The sequence below is a fragment of the Helianthus annuus genome, chromosome 9 (assembly GCF_002127325.2).
Source record: "Helianthus annuus cultivar XRQ/B chromosome 9, HanXRQr2.0-SUNRISE, whole genome shotgun sequence".
NCBI lineage: Eukaryota > Viridiplantae > Streptophyta > Magnoliopsida > Asterales > Asteraceae > Helianthus > Helianthus annuus.
In genome coordinates, this window is record NC_035441.2 from 6,223,429 (window position 1) to 6,241,479 (window position 18,051).

Genomic DNA, 18,051 nt, shown 5'->3' on the forward strand with positions numbered 1-18,051 from the left:
TATTACGGTCTATCATGTTTTACATGTTCAAAAGTTTGAAGTATGTAAGCAAGACAGTTGACTATCTAAAAGTCAACAGTATAGGAATATTATGAAATGTTCATTAGACACAAAAGCTAAAGTAAAGAGTTGATATGTTATGTATTAAGCGATTCACGTGTTATGCTTGACGATAGTTTAGTTGTATGGATTGGAAGTGAGATGACTAATAATAAATGCCTTGTTTTTACGAAATTTGACTAACGAAAGTCAATTAACTTATGAATAGAAAGAAAATGAATAGTTGTATGTATGCTCACATAAGCTAACAGTGTTATGAATGTAATAATATATTAATATGTAAGGAATGGAAGTCTTGTCAGTTGATTCAAGTATGGATGGCAAACGGAGTAAGAGGAAGCAATGAGGCAAGCATGAACATGAACGCTAAAGGTAAGTGATTTCGCAATCGCTTCGAATTCATCTACATGAAGGTGTATACGTGTTTGAGTATTCGAAATCAAAGCGGAATGTATAAATAAATGAGAAAGGTTATGGTACGTTTTGTTGAGATTGTTGGCATAATGTTAAACCGATAAGACCTCATTATAAGGGTAAATCGGTCATAAATTTTAGTTGAGAAATTCTAAGGCGGAAATGAGAACTTGGTAATGTTGATGAAAGGTATGGGAAGAATATTAGTTGGGATGTCAGTTAAAGACATTTTTGTAAAGATGTTCGAATTGAGAGTAAGTGCAACATGTACTGAAATACTTATATACAAAAAGTATTGGGTGGTGGTTGACCTTATAAGGTTATATTGTAAGAAGACAGTAAATAATAATTACTTACAAACTTTGGAAATATTACGTAAGAAATGCAACGTGTAATGTAGGATACTCATTAGTAAGGGGCATGCTAGAGAACGTAGGAGAATTAACACCAAATACGGTGAACGAACAAATGGAAATGATATATTAAGAAATGGTCATGAATTGACCGAAGCTCGAGAAAAACACGAGAATCATCTCACTTACGTCCAGTCAAGCTAGCAAAAAGGGGTCTAACGATTCTTATAGGATTGGATCAATATAGGCAAGAAGGATAAAAATGAAAAGTAATAAATTAAAAGTTAGAACCTGTATGTGAAGACGAATTAAACAAGTGAGAATAAAAACTAAGTACCAAGCTCAAATAAGTTATACGGGTCAAATGGCGATCGCCATTTGAACCCGGTGTTTAATGTTCGGTTTGTCAAAGTTTATTACTTATAGGTGAGCATAATGTATGGGCATCCTTTGTCACGGCTTGGAAAGCATTAACCGTCGCAAAAGTACAAATAACGAGTCAAGAGTTTTGACCCGTGTCACACCGCAACCGATGGCGGAATCATCGGGGCGCGGCACTGAGCGAAACAGATTGTTCAGAAGTTTCCACAACAACTATCATACAATTCAGTTATATAACACGTCCCATACCGTGTCCCAAATAATAACAAGTTATCATAGAAATCAACTAAACAATATGGGAACTGTTCCGACAACTCAGATTCTTAATTATTACAGACCGAATTTAAATATTGTTTTAAGACTTCTAGACGGCTAACGGTGGATCTTACTGACTACAGGTGCCAGTACAAGATCTACAGAGAACTATGGCCCTGGAGCAGGTATGTGGACACTGTCCTAAGGTCACAGGCTCCTAGAAGCTTATTATTGCCTCGCTTCCCTAGCACGCTAGTAGCTTAAACACCTGTCACATACGTTAAAATAAAAGTCAATACATATAATGTAAAGGTGAGTACACAAGTTTGATATAGCATATAAAGTTCGAAAAGTTTACGCATAACCAAGCACGTACACAAGGGCAAACGATGCATGTAAATTATCAACATGGGACCATCGATACCAACGACTTCGAGTTGACTGTCCGAGACAGTTCGCAATACATGATTACCACTGTAATCCATGCAAGTAATTGTCCTTAGCAACCCCCGTGTGAACGGGTGCTGAGTCCAAACTATAGTACTACGTTGCTAAAGCAGGCAGATAGCACTCCACGTGTAAACATAATAAACAGCAATCATTTAGTCAAGCAATACATGCAAGTAGGTTAGCGTTCAAATAGTTTGTGTCGTTGTGAATTTGATAGATTACGTATGTAACACCCAAAAGTGCTGAAAGCAAAAAGGGATCGAGTATACTCACAGTGGTTGGTTGTGGATTGAAATGAGCACTGAGAATAGGTTAGCCTGAATAGTTCGATAACAATACAATGAGTAATGCGGAAAAAGTGAACAGTGGAAACTGGATCGGATAGACCATTCGATCGGACGGCTGTTCGATCGAGTGGGCTGTTCGATTGGCTTAAAGTCCGTTCGAACGTCCCGTTCGATCGGCCGGCTGGCTCGATCGGCTGGTTCTTTCAAGTGGATTGTTTCTTCCTTTGATGTGAAGGATGTGTTTGTGTATGATGGTTTGTATTTTTGAAGTTTTTGCAGCATTACCTTTCAAGTTGGCCGATCGAACAGTCCGTTCGATCGGTTGGTCCAACCGATCGGTTAGCATTGCACACTTGGCAAATTGTCACTCGATCGGGTGGCATGCTCGATCGGGTGACATTCCAATGTTTCGAAGAGGTTTAGCGTTGAAGTGTAGTATCTCATGATTCGATGAGTAATGTTTACAATCGAGTGGCTCGATCGATCGAACAGAACCCTGTCCATACTACACCTCATGAGTTTGTGGGCCCAGATGCTAGTCGATCGATTAGCCTAGTCGATCGGCTGGCGTAGTCGTTCGGTTGGGCTGTTCGTTCGAATAGCCTAACCGTTCGGCCAGCCCCTGACCTGGTTAGTCCATCACCTAGCACTTGGTTATTTCCCGTTATTTTATTGATGTTTTAAAGATAGTTTGACCACAAGTTGAACCACCAAAATCCTCAGCCTTTACTTTACTCACTGACTCGGCTGGAATCACCCAAGCTCGGTCAGGGAGCGTTCAAGGACCTAAGTTTAACGTTTAACTCGTAATCGGTAATCTCGTGGTGAAGTCCGAATCTTGAACCATGTGTTTGTTTAGAATGATTTATAGGTCGGTTCAAGCTTCGTTTTCGCCGGTTTGAGTGTAAAAGAGTTGAAAGATTGGTGAAAACCGTCTTTCAATCCTTTTCCACCGTGAAATGTTAAGATCTTTGGAAGATTTTAGGTTGTTTATGTGGAAATCGGTTAGATTCAAGCTATTCAGGTCGGATTGATGTCAATCTTAGTGTTCTTCAAGAACACCATGATGACATCACCCAAGAATGCTTAGATCCTTGTGATTTCACGGTTGGAATTCAGATTTTGAAAGATAGAAAGATGGAGAATCGATCAAGGATCAAAAACGTACAAAGATTGGAGTAAAATACTTACAGGTTTGAGAGAAATCTGAGAAATGGCGAGAATAGAAGGCTGGTCGGTCAGAGCTTTTCCAAAAGTGGAAAGCTTGACAAGGACAGCCCTATTTATAGGCTTCCAAAAGTGGAAAGGGGTTAGCTGATCGAACAGCATCCCTGATCGAGCGGCTGCCCGATCGAACAACCTGTTCGATCGGCTAGCCTGTTCGATCGGATTGCCCTGTCCGATCGGCTTGCCTGGTTTTGAGTGTTTCGCGACGATTTTTGATATTTCGATTTCGATAGATTGAGGAGTAGAGTAGGATAGAGTTTCTATTCAAATTACTTTCAGTCCCAACTACTATATCTAACATACAAGCATCCTTACAACCTATTTTCAAAGTCGGTTTCGATTGTGTTTGATTATCCTTCGAGTCTCGATTGATTTGATTGATTCACCACACTCCTTAACATAAAAGTAACATGCACAAGTAACACGTAAGGCACACATACACGTATAAAAGCATTAAAATTATCCACACTTGAGTTCGATGATTGATTTGATTAGCTTGATTATTGATTGACTAGCTTTATTGCATTGTTACTTCCTATCATTCACAGTCGGTCGTTGATTCACAGTTCGATTATCGGTCGATTAGTTTGATTATACAACACTTACTCCACATAATATGAAAATCAAAATGAAACTAAAATAAAATTAATCTTTATTGATCTTTAATTCCAATAACAGTCAACTCTTGACTTTGACTTTGACTTTTGGGAAAACACGGGGTGTTACAGTCTCCCCTCCTTTAGGGAATTTCGTCCCGAAATTAGGCCGAGAACCGTACATCGCCGTGTGCTTTTACCAATTTGATGCTTCAGATCTATCTGAACAACTGCGGGTACTTGGCCTTTATATCACTTTCGAGTTCCCAAGTGAACTCCGCGCCTCGTTTGCCTTCCCATCGTACTTTTACAATTGGAATGCGAGAGCGTCTGAGTTGCTTGGTCTGTCGGTCCATGATTTCGACAGGCTTTTCCACGAAGTGTAGCGTCTCATTGACCTGAAGATCGTCGAGTGGTATTATTGCGTCGTGGTCGGCTACGCATTTTCGAAGGTTTGAAATATGGAAAGTCGGGTGGACATTGCTGAGTTCCTCCGGTAATTCGAGTTTGTAGGCAACTTTACCGATCCTTTCCAGAATCTTAAAAGGTCCAACAAATCGAGGCGCAAGTTTCCCTCTTTTGCCGAATCGGACTACTCCCTTCCAAGGTGATACCTTTAAGAGTACGTAGTCGCCAACTGCAAATTCGCGGGGCTTGCGTCGTTTATCGGCGTACATCTTTTGTCTGTCCCGGGCCTTCACCAAGTTTTCCCTTATCTGGTGGATCTTGTCAGTCGTTTCTTGCAGAATCTCGGGCCCAGTCAATTGTGAATGACCGACCTCGTGCCATACAATAGGCGAGCGACATCTCCTACCATACAAGGCTTCGAAAGGTGCCATCTCGATGCTGGAGTGATAGCTATTATTGTACGAAAATTCGACCAACGGTAGGTGTTTGCTCCAACTACCACCAAAATCGATAACACACGCACGGAGCATGTCTTCTATAGTACGAATCGTTCTTTCAGTCTGCCCGTCGGTTTGCGGGTGGAATGCGGTACTCAAATTCAGCGTCGTACCAAGAGCTGCTTGAAAAGTTTCCCACAATCTTGATGTAAACCGAGCATCGCGATCAGAAATGATGTCTCGAGGCGTACCATGATTCTTAATGATCTCGTCGGTGTAGATTTGGGCTAACTTGGCCACCTTATAGTCTTCTCGTATTGGCAGAAAGTGGGCTGATTTGGTTAGACGGTCGACTATAACCCAAATACTGTCGTGACCTGATGGCGTGGTCGGAAGCTTAGTTATGAAATCCATAGCTATGCTTTCCCACTTCCATACGGGTATCGGCGGTTGTTCGAGTAAGCCTGAAGGTCTTTGGTGTTCAGCCTTGACTCTTGCACAAGTTAAACAGTTACCAACATATAGAGCAATATCCCTTTTCATCCCAGACCACCAGTACTTGTAGCGAAGGTCCTGGTACATTTTGTCCGCACCGGGATGAATGGAATATCGGGATTTGTGGGCTTCGTTCATGATGATCTTTCGCAAATCTGTCCTCCTCGGAACCCAGATTCGGTCCAGATAATAGAATATCCCGTTGGCTTGGCTCACGAGCTGAGTTCCATCGTGATAGATTCGTTCTTTCTTCAACGTACGCTCGTTAAAGCAAGCGTGTTGTGCTTCGCGGATGAGAGCTTCGAGGTTATACTGAGCCTGGATGTTTCGAACACCTATCACGTAATTCTTTCTGCTGAGGGCGTCTGCAACTACATTCGCCTTGCCTGGGTGATAACGGATCTCACAGTCGTAATCGTTGAGAAGTTCTACCCATCGGCGTTGACGCATATTGAGTTCTCTCTGGTTAAAGATATGTTGTAGGCTCTTGTGATCGGTGAAGATCGTACACCTTGTACCATACAGGTAGTGTCGCCAAATCTTTAAGGCAAAGACAACTGCGCCTAGCTCAAGGTCATGGGTTGTATAGTTCTTCTCGTGGATTTTGAGCTGTCGAGATGCGTAAGCTATAACCTTGTCTCGTTGCATGAGAACACAGCCAAGTCCAAGGTTTGAAGCATCACAATAGACAACGAAGTCATCGCTTCCGTCCGGCAGTGTAAGAACTGGTGCATGGCACAGCATGTGTTTGAGGGTTTGGAAAGCAGTCTCCTGCGCGGTTCCCCACACAAAAGGCTTGTCTTTATGAGTAAGGGAGGTAAGCGGTACAGCAATCTTTGAGAACCCTTCGATGAATCGCCGGTAGTAACCTGCTAATCCGAGAAAAGAGCGAACTTCTGACGGATTCTTTGGCGTAACCCATCCCTTGACTGCCTCAATCTTTGCAGGATCAACGTGTATACCCCGACTATTCACAATGTGACCCAGAAATTGAACCTCCTCCAACCAGAACTCACACTTGGAGAATTTGGCGTAGAGTTGGTTTCCCTGAAGCAACTCGAGAACCAATCGCAAATGCTGCGCATGTTCGGCCCTCGATCTGGAATAGATCAGGACATCGTCGATAAATACAATGACGAAACGGTCTAAGAACGGTTTACACACGCGATTCATCAGATCCATAAAGACCGCGGGTGCGTTGGTCAAACCAAAAGGCATGACAACAAATTCGTAGTGGCCGTATCGGGTTCGAAAAGCGGTTTTGGGTATGTCTTCCTCTCGAATCCGCAACTGATGGTAGCCTGAACGTAGATCAATCTTGGAGAAACACTGAGCACCTTGTAATTGGTCAAACAGATCATCGATTCTTGGTAAGGGGTATCGGTTCTTGATGGTCAGCTTGTTCAATTCCCGGTAATCAATGCACATTCGGAACGACCCGTCCTTCTTTTTGACGAAAAGGACTGGTGCGCCCCATGGAGAAGTGCTCGGGCGAATGAAGCCTTTTTCAAGTAACTCTTGGAGTTGGTTTGAGAGTTCTCGCATCTCAGATGGAGCGAGTCGATACGGAGCTTTGGCCACTGGGTTGGCTCCTGGAATAAGGTCGATTCGAAAGTCGATATCCCGACTTGGAGGTAATCCAGGAAGATCATCAGGGAACACCTGAGGAAATTCTCGGACAACGGGAACATCCTTGACTTCAACTTTCCTTTTCTTGTCCGTCTCTGCTACAACAATGTTGGCCAAGAAGGCTCGATATTCCTTGCGGAGATATTTGCGAGCTTGAAGACATGACATGAGCTTGAGATCTTTTGCAGTAGTTTCACCATAAACACATAGAATATCACCACTAGCTAGCACAAAACGAATCATCTTATCGGAACACACAACTTCAGCATGGTTTTCACGAAGAAAGTCCATGCCTACTATGACATCGAAACTTCCGAGCTGCATTGGAATGAGATTAATCGGAAATATATGATTGTTGAGCTCGAGAGTACAATCACGGAGCACAGAATTGACAGCAATGGTTCTTCCGGTAGCGACTTCTACTTCGAAGGGTGACGAAAGATAAGAGCGCTTACGTCTAAGAAGCTTCTCAAATTCAAATGACACAAAGCAGTTATCGGCTCCAGTATCAAACAAACATGATGCATATATACCATTCACAAGGAACGTACCATTGACCACGTTGTTATCAGCTTGAGCCTGGCGTGCGTTGATGTTGAAAGTTCTGGCGTGAGCGGCTTGTTGTTGAGGCTGTTGTTGTTGCTGGGGTTGTTGGGCTTCTTGTTTCACCACTCTGTTCGGGCACCGGTTTGCGAAGTGGTTAGGGTCACCACATGCAAAGCAGGTCCGAACATTGTTTGCCGGGGCCTGTGCAGCTTGAGGAGCTTGAGGAGCAGGTAGCAGGGCTTGGTTAACAGCGGCTTGAGCTTGCGTTTGACGAGGACCATAGCGGCAATTCGCAGTGAAATGCCCGTAAACGTTGCAGTGGGCACAGTAACGGCAGGCCACACCCACCGGGTGATGATAAGAACATGTAGCACAGAGTGGGTGGGGGCCGGTGTACGCACGCTTAGCCGGCGGTGCATTGATCACTGGCGCAGTGCGCTGTGGTTGTTGCTGTTGTGGCGGTACTGACTGAAGAGGAGCAGCATTGGTTGCGGTGGCGCAACTCTTGTTCTTCTTTCTTCTTCTCGAGGACTTGGAGGCTTGAGCAGCAGGGTTGTCGGTTGATGCGGCAGTAACTTGATGCAACGACTTGGATGGCTTATCCCAGACACCAGCCTTAACTCGCTTGTCGTTAATCTCGGCAGCGAGTAGGTAAGTTTCCTCGATTGATGCGGGTTTGGCGGCGAACACAAAATCTGCAACACAATCCGGAAGAGCACGGATGTATTTCTTGATGGTCATCTCGGGAGTCTTGACCTGGTCTGGACAGATAATGCTCAGTTGTTTGAAACGGGCGGTGAGACCAGCGTTGTCGCCCTCCTTCTGCTTGATGGTCCAGAACTCATCCTCCAACTTTTGGCGTTCGTGGGGAGGACAGAACTCGTCCAGCATGATAGCCTTCAGTTCTTCCCACGTCAGCTCGTAGGCAGCGTCGTTCCCGCGCTTATTCCTTTCGGCTGTCCACCAGTCCAATGCCCGCGACTGGAAGACACCGGTAGCATTGAGAGTTCGAAGATGATCCGGGCATCCGCTTTGACGAAGGGTAACTTCCACAGAGTCAAACCAGTGAAATAAGCCTGTAGGGCCTTCTTCACCGGTGAACTCCTTCGGTCCACACGCCTTAAATTGCTTGAAACTGAACGGAGCTTTGCTGGATTCAGTGAGGGTTCGGGATTCTTCCGACGACTTGCTTGTGTTTTCGTACACCTCACTGACAGCTTTCGCTACAGACCTTGAGATGAGCTTGGCGAGACGTCGGTCTCTCTTTTCCTGACGGGAAAGGTTTTGGCGAGTTCTTGATGATGACGACATGGTCTGCAATAGACATCGCCATAGGGCTCAACACAACGAATTCGAATCTCGCACGTCTTAGTTTACTAAAGCTTAGAATCACGTCGCATCTCACGTCACGAAACACATAAGCTCACAATCATAGAGGCACATAAGCACAGAAGCAATTAGAGCACATAAGCAATTAAGCAAATAGAGCACTTAATTTCCTAAACACGTACGCAATTTTATCACAGAGGCTGTCAGAAAACAGAAACCTATAACCACAAGTCGAGTGTCGTTCGTTTTGCATATCGGATAGCATCACATTGTATCGTTTAACTTAGTCGTATAGCGTAGCATAACACACTGGTTTCGTTTAGATCACATCAACAGGGATTTGAATCGGGATAGGATAGCAACAAAAGTCACGCAGATTGATAACAAATGGAGCAATCAACGAATCTTAAAACACGTAAACAGGTAAATCATATAAAATCAACAAAGCAACACTCAAAATCGGAAAATGGATTGTCTGCGGCTACTAGACTTTGACTAACCATGGCAATTTAACTATTCACAGTTGACTTGTCGTCACTTTCGACTCTAGAGGACATGTTTCTGCCTCGATTCTTGGGCATTATGCATGCGCATTCTAGGCCATACTCGTGAGTTCAGGTCATTGGAGTCCGTCAATTGCCTTGGCGAGATAAAATAAAGTTGGAATAACTGCCAAGGTTAGGGTTTCACCCCTAGCTCAAAAATTTAGAGGAAAGTTTTCATCAAATTACGGGTTTCAGCCCTGATTTGGTATAATTCTCCCCCGTTTGTTGATAGAAATTTGCACAAAGTAATTGGCAAAATTTGTAATTTAGGCAGGAATTCGCGGGTTTCACTCCTAATCCCGTCCAAACTACAAAATTTGGCTCGGAGTTCGGATGTAATGATAGAATAGAAGGAAACAACATAAAATAAGCACATAAACTTGGTCTCTTGGTTCCTAGCTATAGTCTAGGTCTCTAAGACAGCGATCCGGACTAGATCGTGTCTAACCTAATTCCCTATAGTTATGGCTCTGATACCAATCTGTCACACCCCAACCGATGGCGGAATCATCGGGGCGCGGCACTGAGCGAAACAGATTGTTCAGAAGTTTCCACAACAACTATCATACAATTCAGTTATATAACACGTCCCATACCGTGTCCCAAATAATAACAAGTTATCATAGAAATCAACTAAACAATATGGGAACTGTTCCGACAACTCAGATTCTTAATTATTACAGACCGAATTTAAATATTGTTTTAAGACTTCTAGACGGCTAACGGTGGATCTTACTGACTACAGGTGCCAGTACAAGATCTACAGAGAACTATGGCCCTGGAGCAGGTATGTGGACACTGTCCTAAGGTCACAGGCTCCTAGAAGCTTATTATTGCCTCGCTTCCCTAGCACGCTAGTAGCTTAAACACCTGTCACATACGTTAAAATAAAAGTCAATACATATAATGTAAAGGTGAGTACACAAGTTTGATATAGCATATAAAGTTCGAAAAGTTTACGCATAACCAAGCACGTACACAAGGGCAAACGATGCATGTAAATTATCAACATGGGACCATCGATACCAACGACTTCGAGTTGACTGTCCGAGACAGTTCGCAATACATGATTACCACTGTAATCCATGCAAGTAATTGTCCTTAGCAACCCCCGTGTGAACGGGTGCTGAGTCCAAACTATAGTACTACGTTGCTAAAGCAGGCAGATAGCACTCCACGTGTAAACATAATAAACAGCAATCATTTAGTCAAGCAATACATGCAAGTAGGTTAGCGTTCAAATAGTTTGTGTCGTTGTGAATTTGATAGATTACGTATGTAACACCCAAAAGTGCTGAAAGCAAAAAGGGATCGAGTATACTCACAGTGGTTGGTTGTGGATTGAAATGAGCACTGAGAATAGGTTAGCCTGAATAGTTCGATAACAATACAATGAGTAATGCGGAAAAAGTGAACAGTGGAAACTGGATCGGATAGACCATTCGATCGGACGGCTGTTCGATCGAGTGGGCTGTTCGATTGGCTTAAAGTCCGTTCGAACGTCCCGTTCGATCGGCCGGCTGGCTCGATCGGCTGGTTCTTTCAAGTGGATTGTTTCTTCCTTTGATGTGAAGGATGTGTTTGTGTATGATGGTTTGTATTTTTGAAGTTTTTGCAGCATTACCTTTCAAGTTGGCCGATCGAACAGTCCGTTCGATCGGTTGGTCCAACCGATCGGTTAGCATTGCACACTTGGCAAATTGTCACTCGATCGGGTGGCATGCTCGATCGGGTGACATTCCAATGTTTCGAAGAGGTTTAGCGTTGAAGTGTAGTATCTCATGATTCGATGAGTAATGTTTACAATCGAGTGGCTCGATCGATCGAACAGAACCCTGTCCATACTACACCTCATGAGTTTGTGGGCCCAGATGCTAGTCGATCGATTAGCCTAGTCGATCGGCTGGCGTAGTCGTTCGGTTGGGCTGTTCGTTCGAATAGCCTAACCGTTCGGCCAGCCCCTGACCTGGTTAGTCCATCACCTAGCACTTGGTTATTTCCCGTTATTTTATTGATGTTTTAAAGATAGTTTGACCACAAGTTGAACCACCAAAATCCTCAGCCTTTACTTTACTCACTGACTCGGCTGGAATCACCCAAGCTCGGTCAGGGAGCGTTCAAGGACCTAAGTTTAACGTTTAACTCGTAATCGGTAATCTCGTGGTGAAGTCCGAATCTTGAACCATGTGTTTGTTTAGAATGATTTATAGGTCGGTTCAAGCTTCGTTTTCGCCGGTTTGAGTGTAAAAGAGTTGAAAGATTGGTGAAAACCGTCTTTCAATCCTTTTCCACCGTGAAATGTTAAGATCTTTGGAAGATTTTAGGTTGTTTATGTGGAAATCGGTTAGATTCAAGCTATTCAGGTCGGATTGATGTCAATCTTAGTGTTCTTCAAGAACACCATGATGACATCACCCAAGAATGCTTAGATCCTTGTGATTTCACGGTTGGAATTCAGATTTTGAAAGATAGAAAGATGGAGAATCGATCAAGGATCAAAAACGTACAAAGATTGGAGTAAAATACTTACAGGTTTGAGAGAAATCTGAGAAATGGCGAGAATAGAAGGCTGGTCGGTCAGAGCTTTTCCAAAAGTGGAAAGCTTGACAAGGACAGCCCTATTTATAGGCTTCCAAAAGTGGAAAGGGGTTAGCTGATCGAACAGCATCCCTGATCGAGCGGCTGCCCGATCGAACAACCTGTTCGATCGGCTAGCCTGTTCGATCGGATTGCCCTGTCCGATCGGCTTGCCTGGTTTTGAGTGTTTCGCGACGATTTTTGATATTTCGATTTCGATAGATTGAGGAGTAGAGTAGGATAGAGTTTCTATTCAAATTACTTTCAGTCCCAACTACTATATCTAACATACAAGCATCCTTACAACCTATTTTCAAAGTCGGTTTCGATTGTGTTTGATTATCCTTCGAGTCTCGATTGATTTGATTGATTCACCACACTCCTTAACATAAAAGTAACATGCACAAGTAACACGTAAGGCACACATACACGTATAAAAGCATTAAAATTATCCACACTTGAGTTCGATGATTGATTTGATTAGCTTGATTATTGATTGACTAGCTTTATTGCATTGTTACTTCCTATCATTCACAGTCGGTCGTTGATTCACGGTTCGATTATCGGTCGATTAGTTTGATTATACAACACTTACTCCACATAATATGAAAATCAAAATGAAACTAAAATAAAATTAATCTTTATTGATCTTTAATTCCAATAACAGTCAACTCTTGACTTTGACTTTGACTTTTGGGAAAACACGGGGTGTTACAACCCGCGCCAAGTACGTATAAAAAGATTATATTTTTAATAGGAGCTTAGGGCTCGACTAGAGAATGATGTGTCAGAACAGGATAACTGATACCCATATGTAAGAATGCATTTACAATAAGACTTTCGAAGAGTCAAACGAAATAAATGAAGTCCTTGCAATTATGCAAGTATATGGTACGAACGTGTACCTCGATGCAACCACAATAGGTGAAGGGGTGTTAGTCTGACCTTGAAAGGTCAAGCTGCGAAAGTTGGAGAAATAACCAATAAAAAGAAGGGATTGTACGTAAGAAATGGAATGTATGATATGTTTAGCATGTACGCAAGAAAATTTTGAAAGATAAAATAGGCGAACAAACACCCTGTAGGACACCATACGAAAGGTTATGTGCTAATTATTTAATTATAGATATATATGATAGAATTATTAGGGAAATAATAGTATGAAGCTAGTAGAAGGATGCCCACGAGTGAAAACATATTTCATGAATAAATGGGACCAATTTTTGGTGCGGAAGGTACATATAAAGAAGCGGATCGATCCGGCACACGGATAACCGACTTATGCATTGAAGGTGAGGTTAGTAGAATGTTTAATTCTTGAGTAATGATTAAGAATCCGTAGATTAAATTGTAAGTATGAACAAAATAAATGGTAGAATAAGTATGGTATACAATGATCGACCTGTAATGGTCAGCGTGAGAAGGTATGAATGACACTAAGAGGGATATCTAAAGGCCTTAAATGAAAGTTTGAGCTGAATTGGTTAAACGCTCGTAGGGTGCTCATACACAACATACCTAGTCGTTATCATAAGTAGTTTATGTAAGGAGCTAATAATAAAGGGTGCGAATGATTAAATTTGAGGCTAAACTCAAAACTTGTAATTAGTTCAAGTGACGATAGTAACTGTAGAATGATGCTTTATACTCGTATTAAGTATGAAAAAGTAATTAGGAAGTGGCTAGCTTTGTATTAGTACCACTAAGTCATAAAATGTTTATAGTATACGTACAATGATATGATAAGCCCTCATATGAATAAGAAAGTAATTAGAATAACGTTAGTAATGGGATAATGGGGTTTGCCCATGATTACAATAATGAATTATATCGTGCATGATTCGTGAGTGGAATGAAATAAATCGATTTATTTGTATTAGTAAATGTAGGAATATGTTACGCTTATTTAGGAAGACAGAAACAAGCCGCAAGCATAAGCTTGTACGACATATAGTATGTATTTGGAATAAATTTCAATGAACGAACCGCTAGTGATGATGTATGTTAGGAACTAGTATTATAAAGTGAAAACGACACTAATAAGAGCTCCGGATCAGATTCTGACTTATATGAGATTATGAAAGTAAATTGTTTGAGTTAAGAACGGAGGGACAATGCGTACAAATACGTTTATGCATAAATGAACACTTGCCAAGATTCAAAATGCGTCCATATTATATTAAGCAGTGAGAGCAAATAGATGGAAAAGTAAGAATAGAAGTGGTCTTGTTGGAATGAGAAAGGTTTCGGGGGCGAAACCTCTTTTAAGGGGGGTAGATTTGTAACACCCCAAAAATGTTTAATATTGCAATAAGTAAAAATAAACAAAGAATTTAACATAGTTATGAGATATGGCGAAACGGCACTTAGTTTATGGAAAAGCCCAAATTAAACACTCTTTTAAAGTGGGAGGGTTTAATGTGTAAATAATGAATTAAAAGGTTTTAATAGTAAACAAAATAAAAAAAAAATATATACCCACATTTGGGGTTCTGGGTTCGACGATCAGAGCAGGGGAAGAACAAGCAAACCCTAGCTTGCTAAATCCCATCAATTCACTTGAAATCTCAAGGAGAACCTAATGCATGAGCCCATATTTTCGAGTATCTAACCCTAATTAGTGAAGTGGTAAGTTTTACTTTCTGAAATTATGATTTGTAGGATGAGGGTTACAACCCAATCTCGAATTTTTATGTCTAAATGTGAGAAATCTGAGTTAGGGTTACCTTCTAGGACAAGAATCATGTTGATTTTTGGTTATTTGAAAGATTTTGGTAAAAACCCACTTGTAGTAGTAATACTATGAAGATGATGATGCTAAATGTGTTAAATTGAGTATGGTTATGATATATGAAATTAGGTGTTGTAGATTATTCTTATAAGAATCTGATTTAGGATGAAGGTTATGTGAAAAATTGTTGAATTTCATGATTTTGATATGAACTAGTAAGATTATGCATAATATACTTGTACACTATGCCTTGTAGATGGTACGCACGCAATGTGTTCGATGAAATGCCTAAGTGAGTTTGGTTATAGTTTTTACATGAATGCTTGTTAAGTCGATGTAACTTCTTTATGATAATGGCGTAAGTGATTAGTAGACACCATAATGAACTATAAGGAATGTGAAAGTAATGTTTTTGAAAGCTAAAGTATGGGATTATGACATATAGGCACGAAGAAGGAAGAAGGCGCAAGTCACTTGAAGCCATAAGTATCTCAAGATCGCGGTAAGTTCTTTTGAACTTTATTTACTCTACTAGTAGATTTACGATAATATTGAATGATATTATTTGATAATACAATTCGTGCAATTTCTTTACGGATAAAGATTGGTTAGATGTAAGGAATTATATTGAAGAGGACTTAGAAGTTATGTTGTAACGAATGCGAAAGAGGAAATCCCTAGTGAATTTGGGTATGCTAACGAAAGTGGTGATAAGCTATGCATTTTGATCGATTGAAATTCAATCGTGTCAAGTAAAGATGAACGCCATCCGTTCTAACGGATAGCTTTGAATGCTATAATAAAGATGAAAGTTATAACCCGTTTTACGGGTAGAAGAAAGAGTAATGTTGAAAGCAAATAAACCCAATTAAACGGGTTGAATGTGAATGCTTAACTCTCGATGAGAGTGTTTATGCTAAACCCAATTAAACGGGTTGAATGTGAATGCTTAACTCTCGATGAGAGTGTTTATGCTAAACCCAATTAAACGGGTTGAATGTGTATGCTTAACTCTCGATGAGAGTGTTTATGCTAAACCCAATTAAACGGGTCGAATGTGTATGCTTAACTCTCGATGAGGGTGTTTATGCCTAACCCAACTATTGGGGTAGTCGAATGCGTAAAAGTAAGAATGTTTTTGTATGGATAAAGCTAAAACGAAAGGTCATGATTTATTATGGTGATAACTAACCTTTTAAAATTTTGATTGTTAATGTAGGTAAAACTCCACTTTAGGCGATTTGGAGATATGGAGCGAGCACGTGTCCATGATTTATTTTACCAAGCGCTTCCGCTAGTTTATGTTCGTCTTTATGGTCTATGACTTAATATTTTGTCCAACTTTGTTAATAGTCGTATATTTTGTAAAACTTGTTGCCTTTGTTTTGGGTAGTCTAATGTCATAAAGGGGCATAGATTTTTGTTAGTTTGTTATGTTAAAAACAGGGGGCACGTTCGTTTTACGAACGGGTCATGCCAAATTTTTGTAAAAATTTTATTATGTATCAAAGTTGGTAATTTGATGTCTATAAATTACTTTTGTAAGTTGTTTTGTAAGGACGAAAACTGTGGGCGTAACATTTTCGGCCCCGAGCTCTTTGAACGAACGGAATTCGGATATCAACTCATCCATTTTCGAACCAGCCCCGGAAGATGTTTGGCTCGAGCCGCCCCCTTTTCGCTTTCCGGCCGCCTCTTTTTTTGATTTGTCCCTTCCGGGGGGACGTTCCGACTCGTGAACGGGCAACACATCCTCGTCATATTCCGGGTCGTCGTTTATGTCGATTCGACAACGAGCGGTGGAGCCTCCCGCACTATAACTTCCGGACTCGGATGTTTTACTCCGTTTGGCGGTTACGACCTCATTTGGAACCGGCTTCCATTTGTTTCCTTTCTTTAAAATGTTCCATGCTCGGAGGTGTTGGAAAGGCGTTGAATTTTTCTTTCTTTAAAATGTTCCATGCTCAGAGGTGTTGGAAAGGCGTTGAATTTTTAGAATCCCATTTAGGCAAAGCAAGGTTAAGAATGTCCTCGTCGTTACTCCCACTAGGAGGATTAGTGTAAATTTGGTTATAATACCCGCTAAAGGTGTTGATGGCCTTGCTCATTTTACGCCACTTGCCCGAGACGGAATCGAGATCATGCATCGGGCCTTGCTCCATAATCCCGTTAAATCTTTCCGTTATTGCCTTCCAAAAACTACTACCCGTTTGGTTGTTCCCTAAATTAAAAAAAAATGCATTAGTAAAAATTAAAAATAAATCTTTTTAAATTTAAATTAAAAAAATAAACTTTGGTTCATACCGACAATCAGGCAAGTTGAGGACTTAACAAACGCCATTGCTAGCGCCTCCTCCTCTATTTTTGTCCAAGGTCTCGGCTTTGCTTTCGAACCGCCTTTGGTTTCGGCTACGATTTCAACCACCTTCCCCTTCCCCCTTTTTTTTGCGCTTGAGCTCTTGAGGTGGCGATTCGTGGACGACTTCTTCATCATCGTCAAGTGGAACCGGGGGTTGCACTTGGAATGTTGGCGGTTGTGATTGGAATTGCGCTAGAGATTCAAACGAGTTGCGTTGCATCATTTGTTGGAATGCTTGGCAATGTTGCATTTGTTGAACTTGAGACATTTGTTTAAAGGCGTTGGGTGATTGTTGGAAACCCGAAAACGTAAATTGCGGAGACACCCATGAAGGATCGATAGTCGGAGTGTAAGCAGAGGTCGAAAAAAAGTTAGGTTGGTTCGGGTTGGGGTTGTTTGGGTTGAATGGATTCATGATTCTATAAAAAAGATGGAGTGTTTTTTATAAAATTGGATGAGAATGGGAGAAGTATTGAGAATTTGATATAAAAATGGATGAGAGAAGGGGTATTTATTTAAAGTGGAAAAGTTTTTTTTTTTTTTTAATTAATATAGCCGTTTTTTAACGGCTAGAATTTTAAATTTAGCCCCGTCGTATGCGTCGTGTGGGAGCCGGTTTGAACGAGCCGGGCCAGAGGAGGGCGGTGTGGGGGTCCGACGCCAGGCCGGTCCTATCTTCCAGTCTTATATGAATGAAAAAGATGATGAAATAAAAGAATTCGGATTAGGCTATAGGGTGTGGGGATCATGGTTGGGACATGATTTGCCACCTAGAAACATGAATGGAAGGCTACACCACCCCCTTGATTGATCCACCATGGTTTGCATGGATTAAACCATGGCAACCATGGTCCTCATTTCCATTTTTCAACAAATCATTTCCTTTTTGTTTAGACAAAGATAATAAATAAGGGGCTAATGGTTTGGGTCATGACCATACCCTTAGGGTAGTGGTTTTGAATGGTGGATTAA

At 41.4% G+C, this 18,051-nt stretch overlaps 1 long non-coding RNA gene across 2 annotated transcripts; it reads left to right on the top strand.

Moving 5' to 3' along the window:
- The first annotated feature begins 347 nt into the window (after positions 1-347).
- On the top strand, positions 348-16,249 carry LOC110874071. Of its 2 annotated transcripts, none has more exons than XR_004866356.1 (3): positions 348-432; positions 15,166-15,222; positions 15,940-16,249. It is a non-coding gene; the product is annotated as an uncharacterized LOC110874071 (long non-coding RNA). The 2 variants fall into 2 exon arrangements; XR_002555610.2 differs by lacking the exon at positions 348-432 and adding an exon at positions 14,472-14,617.
- The last annotated feature ends 1,802 nt before the right edge of the window (positions 16,250-18,051 follow it).